We start from the raw sequence: 8,931 nt of genomic DNA, 5'->3' as shown, positions 1-8,931 counted from the left end.
GGTGCTTCAGACCACTGAGCCATCTCACCAGGCCCCCATATTTGTTTCAATGAAGTGTTTCAGGGAGTCATTCTTGCCGGAGGTTATTATATATTTGCTTTTTCAGCTGGTTGAGTTTATTGACCCTTTTCTCCCCACAAACCTCATTCTGTCTGTGCTTAGAGAATTTAGCTTTTTTAGTATAAAGCCTATGGCAGGTGCATCTGGACAGGCGGCCCGGTGGGTTTTTCTTGTTTTTCAGGAGGTGTGTGCTAGGTTTTTGTCAGGTTCACAGGATCAGAGACAAGAACAGAGCAGGAAGGGATGAGCAGCGCAGGGGGGACGAGGCCAGCGATCTGAGTGTCAGAGATGCAGGAAAAGGGTTGGTGGCTAAGGGGCTCAAGGGCCTTTGGGGTGTGAATGACCTTGCTGGCCAGACCGGCAGAGCCACCTGACTGTACAGGTGGAAGCCAGGTGTTCAGAGCCAGCTCTTCGTACGTAAGGAAGTCATGACGTTGGCTCAGAGGGGCACAACTCAGCCAGGCATGTCCAGCATGGCTGTGGTCCTTTCTTGGCCTCAAGTGTGGGTCCTGGGGTCCTGGTGGAGAATAAGGAAGGCTATCTTGACCCCTGAACTTGGTCCCTTCTGCTTAAGGGGCTTTCAGTCCTGGTAGACAGTGAAGCCAGAGTGAAAGAAAACAAGGGTGACCAGTTGGGCCAGGTGTGGCTGCTTAGGCCTGAGGGAAGAGGCCCTGGTGGCTTCCTGAAGTTCCAGGTTTAGCTTGGGAGTAGGAAAGAGGATTTGAGCTGGAAAGCTCCTCTTGTAATGGAACACTCAAGGTACTTCCTTTTTCCCTTGACGGGGGGTGGGGGTGTCTTACTGTATTGCCCAGGCTGTTACCCTGTTTCAGCCTCCTGGTGGCTGACTGGACTTTCTTACCAGAAACCCAAGTAGAGGCCAGTAAACTAAGGCAAGTTGGCGGGGAGGCAGACGTCTGCGCGGCCCCAACCCCAGGTATCAAGCGTTCAGCCTGACGTAGACCTGGTGATTGAAATCGGCTCTCCTGGTGCTTGGGCGCCTTTTTACTTTACTGCTCTCAGTTCCCCTGCCAGGTGCCGCAAGCCTGTCCCGGGACTGTCTTCTCCCCGGAGCCCTGCCTGCCCGGCTGTTTCCTGGGCCAGAGCCCGTTGGATTCCCAGAGGACTGGAAAAGGCAGCTCACATGATTAGCTGCGCACACGTTGTTAGGAGCCCCTTAAGTTCCGAAAGGACTGTGAGGAACTTGCTTAGCCAGGGCAGCGGGGATCGGGCAGGTTGGCAGCAGATCAGTGCGCCTCCCCACAGCCCGTCTCAGGGTCACAGGAGTTGCAGGTTGAGTAAGTGAGCTCTAAGTGGCGACACAGCAGTGGCCTCAGGAGGGAGAAAGCGCTTCAGTGGCTGCTTTGTTGTAGGTGCTGGACGCTTTCTCCCGGCACAGAGCACCCCAAAAGCAAACACAAAAGCATTTGAATTTTCCAAGTTCCTCCATCTGTATGAATTAAATTTACTCTTCTGTAAAAGTTTTTGGTGAAAATAAATGTAGGGGCTGGGAAGATAACTCAGTGGAATAAGTACTTGCCTGGCAAGCTCAAGGTCCTGAGTTTGATCCCTGGTACCACCAAAAAAAAAAAAAAAAAAAAAAACCCTGTAAAACTTGTATTATTCATACATTCCAGGGTTGGGGAGATAGCTCAGTGGCCCAGTGCCTACTTGGCAAGCACAAGGTCCTAAGTTCGATTCCTGGTACCAAATTTTTTTTTTTTTTTTGCTGGCTCAGGCTGCTTTAAGGACAGGTCTGGTACCACATGTGGAGCTGGGGATTAAACCGCGGTCTCCTGTACCTGACTGAGTTTGCCCAAACAGGTGCTTTAAACAAGTGAGCTAACCTGCAAGCCCCTGAAAAAAAAAATTTTTTTTTTAAAACACAAATCCCAAATATGGGTTGTTTAATGTGAGTGTTAGAAGTCATCTGACATAAATAGCAACAGCGGGCTGGGGACATAGCTCAGCAGCAGTGCACCTGCCTGGCAAGTGCAAGGCCCTGAGTTTGATTCCCGGTACCAAAACACAAATAATGGCAGAGAGTCCCTGCAGGCCTCCACATATCATGTGGGATGACAGGTTGATCACCAGATCGCTGTAGCAGTTTCCCCTGTGTCCCTCTGACAGAGTATTGCATGGGGAAGAGGTTCTGCTGGTCATCTGCATCTGAGAAATGCTGTCACAGGCTTCATTGCCACAGGACTTCTTAGGGCCTTTATTGTACTCTATATGTTAAGGAATCGCCAGGTGCGAGTCACCCACTTTACTCAACTGAGTGTCCCTGGGCTCTTCCTGGAGCAGCCTGTGGGCCCAGGCTGCTTAGATTGCACTGGAGGAGGTGCTGCTGCAGGGTGCCCTGGCCCTGCGCCACAGAGAAGGAAAATACAGTGAGTGGGCCACAGCGGAGGGTAAGTTACGTAAGCGAGAGTCCTGTGTTTCCTCTCTGAGATTAGTGTTAATATTCTGGTGTGAAGCTTTCCAACTTTTTTCCTGTGAAAAGTTTATCTGCAAAAAAAAGGTTTATCTGCATAAAATTTTAAACAAAATGTGATCATATTATACAGAGAATTTAGCAAATTTATCATCTATTTTAAAAAATGTATATATATATATATATATATATTTTTTTTTTAATTTGGGTTTTTTTTTGTGGTACAGGAGATTGAATTCAGGACCTTGTGCTTGCCAGTTAGGAGCTTATGCTGCTGAGCTATCTCCCTAGCCATCATCATCATTTTTTAACAGTGCTAGGAATCAAACCCAAGGCCTCAAGCATGCTAGGGAAGCCACTCTATCACTAGGCTGTGTCCCTTGTCCTAAGTAGTGGTTTATCACATTCCCTTAATGTCACTCATTCAACATTTCGGCTGGGTGTGGTGGCACATGCTGTGTAAACCTAGCGCTCCAGGAGGCTGAGGCAAGAAGATTGCAAGTTGAGCCCCACCGGGGCAGTTTAGGGAGACCTTGCCTCCGAAAGTGGAGTGGGGGTACTGGTGATGTGGATCAGGGCAGAAGCTGTCAGTTCAACCCTAGTACCCCAAACAAACAAACAGGAAAAAGCGGAAACATTTACATTAGAGCTGAGTGTGGCGATGCCACCTGCAGTCCTAGGTGACATGGGTGAGGCAGAGGCCGCTTGAACCTAGGTGTTTGGAGTCAGCCTCAGTGACACATAGGTCAAAATAAACATTATACCCGGCTTGTGTAGGATAATACCTAGAGGGGTGCGGTAAAATTTGTGTAGTGAATTTTTTAGGGTTGCTAAATTGATTGGGCCCCTTACTTTGTGCTCAAAAATTATTGAGCACTTTAAAGAACTTGGTGGGGGGCAGGGATATAGCTCAGTGGTGCGCCACGTGCCTGGCAAGAGCGAGGTTCTGAGTTTGATTCCTGGTACTGCAGCCCCCACGAGCCTGTGGTTGTGTGGTTGCGTTTATCCATATTTACTATGTTGAAAATTAAAAGTGAGAGACTATTAAATAAATCCATGTTTAATTTACTTAAAACAGCAATAATAAACTCATGTGGTAATTTGACAGCTTTTTTTTTTTTTAGGTGAATTATGATCATATTTTCCAAAACAAAACACAGTATAAGGGGTCAGGGATATAGCTCAGTGGTAACCCACTTGCTTAGCATGCATGGAGCCCTGGATTTGATTCCACAGCATTGGAAAACAAGTTGAAAGCAATTTAGTAAGGAACTGTATTGTCTTACATTTTAATCTCATTGATGTCCAGTTTAAGAAAATTTATTTTATTATTTATTTATTTATTTATTTTTGTGGAACTGGGGATTGAACTCAGGTCCCTGAGCTTGCCAGACAAGCACTTATTCCATTGAGCCATCTCCCCAGCCCCACCTTTTTTTTTTTTCAGTTTAAGAAAATTTAGCCAGGTTCTAGGTTGAGTCTGTTGTTATCTGTTGTCTGGCTAAAGAAGACTAAAGGAAGTGGCTGTCACATAGATAAAGTTGGAAGTCTGGGCCCCTGGGTGTTCCCAAAGCACAGTCTGGTAAGTGCTCTGCGGCAGTGGCTGACATCACACTGTTAGTCACCTGTAATTTGCTTCTGAGTAATAGTTGGGGCTGTAAAGCAAGGCTTGCAGATGATTTACTCAGACATAGAAAGGCTGAGTTATCCACCTTCTTCCTGTAACCATGCCTGCCCTCAAATTCACTGGGTTTTGTTTGTTTGTTTGTTTGGGTTTTTTTTTTGTGGAACTGGGGATTGAACTCAGGCCCTTATGCTTGCTAGGCATGTGCTTATTCTACTGAGCCATCTCCTTGGCTCCCCAAATTCACTGTTGCTCTCCTGGTGGGAGCAGGGGAGGCTTTTCTGCCCAGGGAGGCCTTTGTGGTGGAGTGTCATTACCGCCCCCGGGAGCGCAGGTCCAGCGTGCTCATGGGTCTTATGTCAGTTTCCATTTATTTATTTATTTATTTATTTATTTATTGTATTTTAGGGAAGGGTCTACAGGATATTCACTACTAGGTTGGACTCGTAGTGATCCGCCTGTTTACAGCCTCCTAAGAGCTGGGATTACAGGCTTGTGCCTCCACGTCCAGTGTCAATTGCCGGTCTCAGCGTGCCCCAGGGGCAGGGCTGGCTTGGCAGACCTGGGGATTGAACCCCTCTGCTTTAATCCGCTGCTATTTGGCTGGCCCTCCTTTTAAATTTTAATATCAGACTTTTTTTAATAAGCAAGAAAGCAGGGGCTGATGAGATGGCTCAGTATCTAAAGCACCTACTTAGAACAAGCTAAGCTAAGCAAAAGCACAGGACTGCAGTTCAGTCCCCAGCACCACATGCCAGCCAGCCCCGCCCCCTGGTGGGCTGAACTGGCCACACACACAGTAAATAAATAAATTAATTAATTAAAAAAAAAGAAAGGGTGAAAAATTAAAATTACGTGGATGTTGGGGAGCTGTATTTAGTAATTTATACTCATTTAGCTTAGCAAAATGTTCATAAATCATATGAGTTAAGGCCTTTTAAAAAAAGGTTTGTTAAAAACATTGCCATCTTTTTTTGGGGGGGAGAGGTAGAGGGGGCTAGCTCAGGATGCCTTCAGAGCAGGTATGGGAAAGCTTGATCCTGGGATTAAACCACAGCATCCTGAGCCTGACTGCTTTGTTTAAGCAGGCACTTAAACAGATGAGTTGATGGGCAGGCCTGCTACATTGCCATCTTTGTCTTTACATTTGAAGCCTTTTTAAATGGCTGATTTCTGACAAAAAGAGGGGATACAGATGAATGTCCATTTTGCATCTGTGTGTTCAGGGTGATTGGGATAGATACGTAGTTACATTCTCTTAATTAATGGATTTGTTCTAATGGTGTTTGTGAATGGGATGTCATGTCCGCATCTTGTGCAGCGATTGACTGCTAGGAAGAATGTATGCAGTGTGTTAATTATTGAAACTGGCCTACCAATTAGATTTGAAACTGTCTCATTGCTATTTGTTTCTCAACAAAATTATGAAAAAAAAAAAAAAAGAAATGCTGACACTGTAGATGGGAAAACCCCCAGAAACTGGCAAAGGCAGCAAAATATTAATAAATGTATTCCTTGGCATAAAAAAATAAATAAATAAATGGCTGATTTCAGCCAAGTGTGATGGCACATGCCTGTGACCCTAGTGCTCTGGCAGGCTAAGGCAGGAGGGCCAAAGTTTTAGCTCAGTCTAGGCAATTTAGCCACTTACTGAGACCCTGTCACAAATAAAAACAGAAGTCCCAAATACTAAACCAGGCATGTTGGTGCACGCCTGTAATTCCAGCACTCAGGAGGCTGAGGCAGGAGGAGTGTTTTCAGTTCAAGTCCAGCCTGGGCTACAAAATGAGTTCAGGGCCAGCCTGTGCTATGCATAGTGAGGTCCTTTCTCTAAGAAAACCCCAAAACAAACAAACAAACAAAAACTCCAAACAAAAACCCCGGAAAACAAAACGACAGGGTGGCGGGATGCAGCTCAGCTGCACAGCACCTGCCTGGCAAGCGTGAGGCCCTGAGTTCGATTTCCTGGTACCAAAAGAGAAAAAAAGTTAAAACTAACAACAAAAATCCCAAAACTTTAAATACAGTGGGGTGGGGATGTAGCTCAGTGTCAAGGCCTCTGCGTCATTATAAAGTACTTTTTTTTATAATTTTTTTTTAACATTTGTTTATTTATTGTGTGGGTGTGGCCAGCTCAGCCCTCCAGGGGGCGGGGCTGGCTGGCATGTGGTGCTGGGGGATCAAACCGTGGTCCCTGTGCTTTGCCAAGCTTGTTCCATGTAGGTGCTTTAGACCACTGAGCCATCTTGCCAGCCCCTATAAAGTACTTTTTATAATTACTCTGTAGTGTTTCCTTTATTTTCCAGAACAGGCTTTTGGGGTTTCCCAGCCTCTGACTTCTCCAGGGATGCTTAGGTATGAGGGGAGCCTGGGGGGGGGGGGAGGCTGAGAGCTGCACCAGGGCAGTGTGTTTGTTTGTTTGTTCTGGCATTATCCCTGATAGTCCTCCACTCAGGTTCTGCCCAAGGACGTTCCATAAGTCCTGTGTCCCCTTGAGAGGTCGTCTAATCCTTTCTACCCTTTGATGTGAAAGTCTTTTACTTCTAAAACCTGGCAATTTGCCTTCCTGCTTAAATGAGCTCCGGTTACTTCTGTATTATTGCATTAGGATGTTAAGTACTTCCCTGGGCTCCTAAACTTAAACAACATTTGCTAATTTATTTTTAAAATACCAGCTTCTGAATTGTATGGCTAGAATTCTAGGAATGGAAGGGGCTTTAGAAGTCCTGGAGCTGAGCCTATCTTAGCAGAGAGGAAACAAATGAAGTTGTTTGGTCATGGGGTGATGTTTTCTGGCTCAGGATGTGAAAAGCAGGAATGACAGTGGAGTCCGATCTGGAGTGTTTTTGGCACTTTTTCAGGAATAAAAAGCATTCAGAAAGCATACATTTGGGTGACTTGTTACCTAACATCTTTCACATACTGCTGGATCAGGAAGGTAGATTATAAAATCAGAGTGGCATTTTAACCTTTCTGGGCAGGTATGTGTGATACTAACGGAGTTGCCACTTTTAAAAATGTTGTAGCGCTTTTTAATACAAATATCTCAAATTTGTACATGATGTTCAAATCCCAGTTGCAACATTGACAAGAGCTTCAGGAGTGATGTGGGGAGGCTTTGATGAGCAGCTCCTCCCCAGTATAGACTGCATCAGTGTGACAGTCCGGGCACCTTACCATCAGGGAGTTTCTTTGATCAGGGAAGGCAGCCTTCATTGTCAGAGAGCTCCTTGGAGCTAGGTGTGTGATGCTGCTCAGGAGGCTGAGGCAGAAGGATCCGTAAGTTCAAAACCAGCATGGGCGACTTAGCATGGCCCTGCCCTAAAATAAAATAAGGGATGTGGGTGTAGCTCAGTGATAGAGCATGAGGTCCTGGTTCCATTCTTAGTACTGCCAAGAGAGAAAGCAAGAGGATGTCAATTTTGGCCCTATCGGAGTGTGGTGGATCTGTTAAGAGCAGACTCAGGCTGAACGATAAGGCTCCGATCTCAGTTCTGCCCCTTACTAGCTGTGTTGAGGGACAGGTTACTAAGTCTGTCTGTGCCTTAGTTTCTTCATCTGTGAAGTAACTAATAGTAATACCTAATCTCATAAACTTGTTACGAAATTTAAAAAAATTTTATGACTTGTAGAACGCCATAGTAAACGTGTTTGGTGTTTTATTCCATATAAAACTCTCATTGCTTCTCGGCCTTTTGGCTAAGATCAAGTGTAGCATATAAAACTCTTCACTTCCTTTTTATTTATTTTTTTTAATTTATTTATTATGTGTGTGTGTATGTGTGTGTGTGTGTGGCCAGCTCAGCCCACCAGGGGGCGGGACTGGCTGGCATGTGGTGCTGGGGGATTGAACCGCGGTCCCTGTGCTTTGCTAAGCTTGTTCTAAGTAGGTGCTTTAGACCACTGAGCCATCTCACCAGCCCCATTCACTTCCTTTTTAAATTCAGATGAAATTTATGTAACATAAAATAATTATTTTAAGTTAATAAAGTTTATTTTAAAACAGGCCAAGTTGCAGCAGTAGGTTTGCAGTGCCGTGGAGCACGACGCACAGAGATTTCCTGTGTGGCCCTTCCCTCTGCTGCATAGCCCCAGCCTCCTGGAGGGTGGTGCTGTGTCTGGGGTGGTCAGTGAACTGCGCTGCGAGGTCATCAGCACCGGAGTCTGCAGTTCATGTCACAGCTTCCTATTGGAGTTGTATGTTATCTGGGTCTAGATAGAAGAAGCACACGACCCAGTCGCTGTATCGTACAGAACAGCCCTGAAACCTCCAGCCCCAGCCGCCAGCAGCCGCTGCTCCTGCTGCCTCCGTAGACTCTCCCTCTTTCACCCTGCTGCAGCGCTGGAATCACAGTGTGCGACCTTCGCACGTGGCTTCCCACACTTGTGCGTGTGTTGAAGGCTCCTCCCTGTCTTCCTGTGGCGTGGTGGCTCGCTCCTCCTTTGTGCTCAGTGCTGTCCCGTTACTGGATATACTGCAGTTCCATCTACTACAGGACACCCCTACTGCTTCCAGGGCTTGGCAGTTACGAATAATTACAGGGGAAGCTGCTGCTGCTGCAGCATGTACACGCAGGTCGGTGTGGTTAGAAGTCTTATGTGGGTACATACCAAAGAGCCCAGTTGCTGGGCCAGGTGTAAGCGTGGTTCCTTTGCGATGGGAGGCACCCCTTTCTCTCCGAGCTTCCCCAGCGTCCCCCCAGCGTTTGATGTCTGTGGTATCATGCATTTTGACTGTTGTGGCAGGGTGTAGTGGGATCTCACCTTTGTTGAAGTTTTTTCTCCGGATGACGCAGCAGGCAGGGAGCATCGCTTG

At 46.4% G+C, this 8,931-nt stretch overlaps 1 pseudogene; it reads left to right on the top strand.

Annotated features, from left to right (window-relative positions):
• Window positions 1-7,794: 7,794 nt before the first annotated feature.
• LOC111812134 lies at window positions 7,795-7,950 on the top strand (annotated as a pseudogene).
• The last annotated feature ends 981 nt before the right edge of the window (window positions 7,951-8,931 follow it).

This window comes from Octodon degus, unplaced genomic scaffold (assembly GCF_000260255.1).
Source record: "Octodon degus isolate 3935 unplaced genomic scaffold, OctDeg1.0 scaffold00113, whole genome shotgun sequence".
NCBI classification, from domain to species: domain Eukaryota; kingdom Metazoa; phylum Chordata; class Mammalia; order Rodentia; family Octodontidae; genus Octodon; species Octodon degus.
The sequence above is the reverse complement of the archived record's forward strand: the minus strand, read 5'-3'. Positions and strand labels throughout refer to the sequence as shown.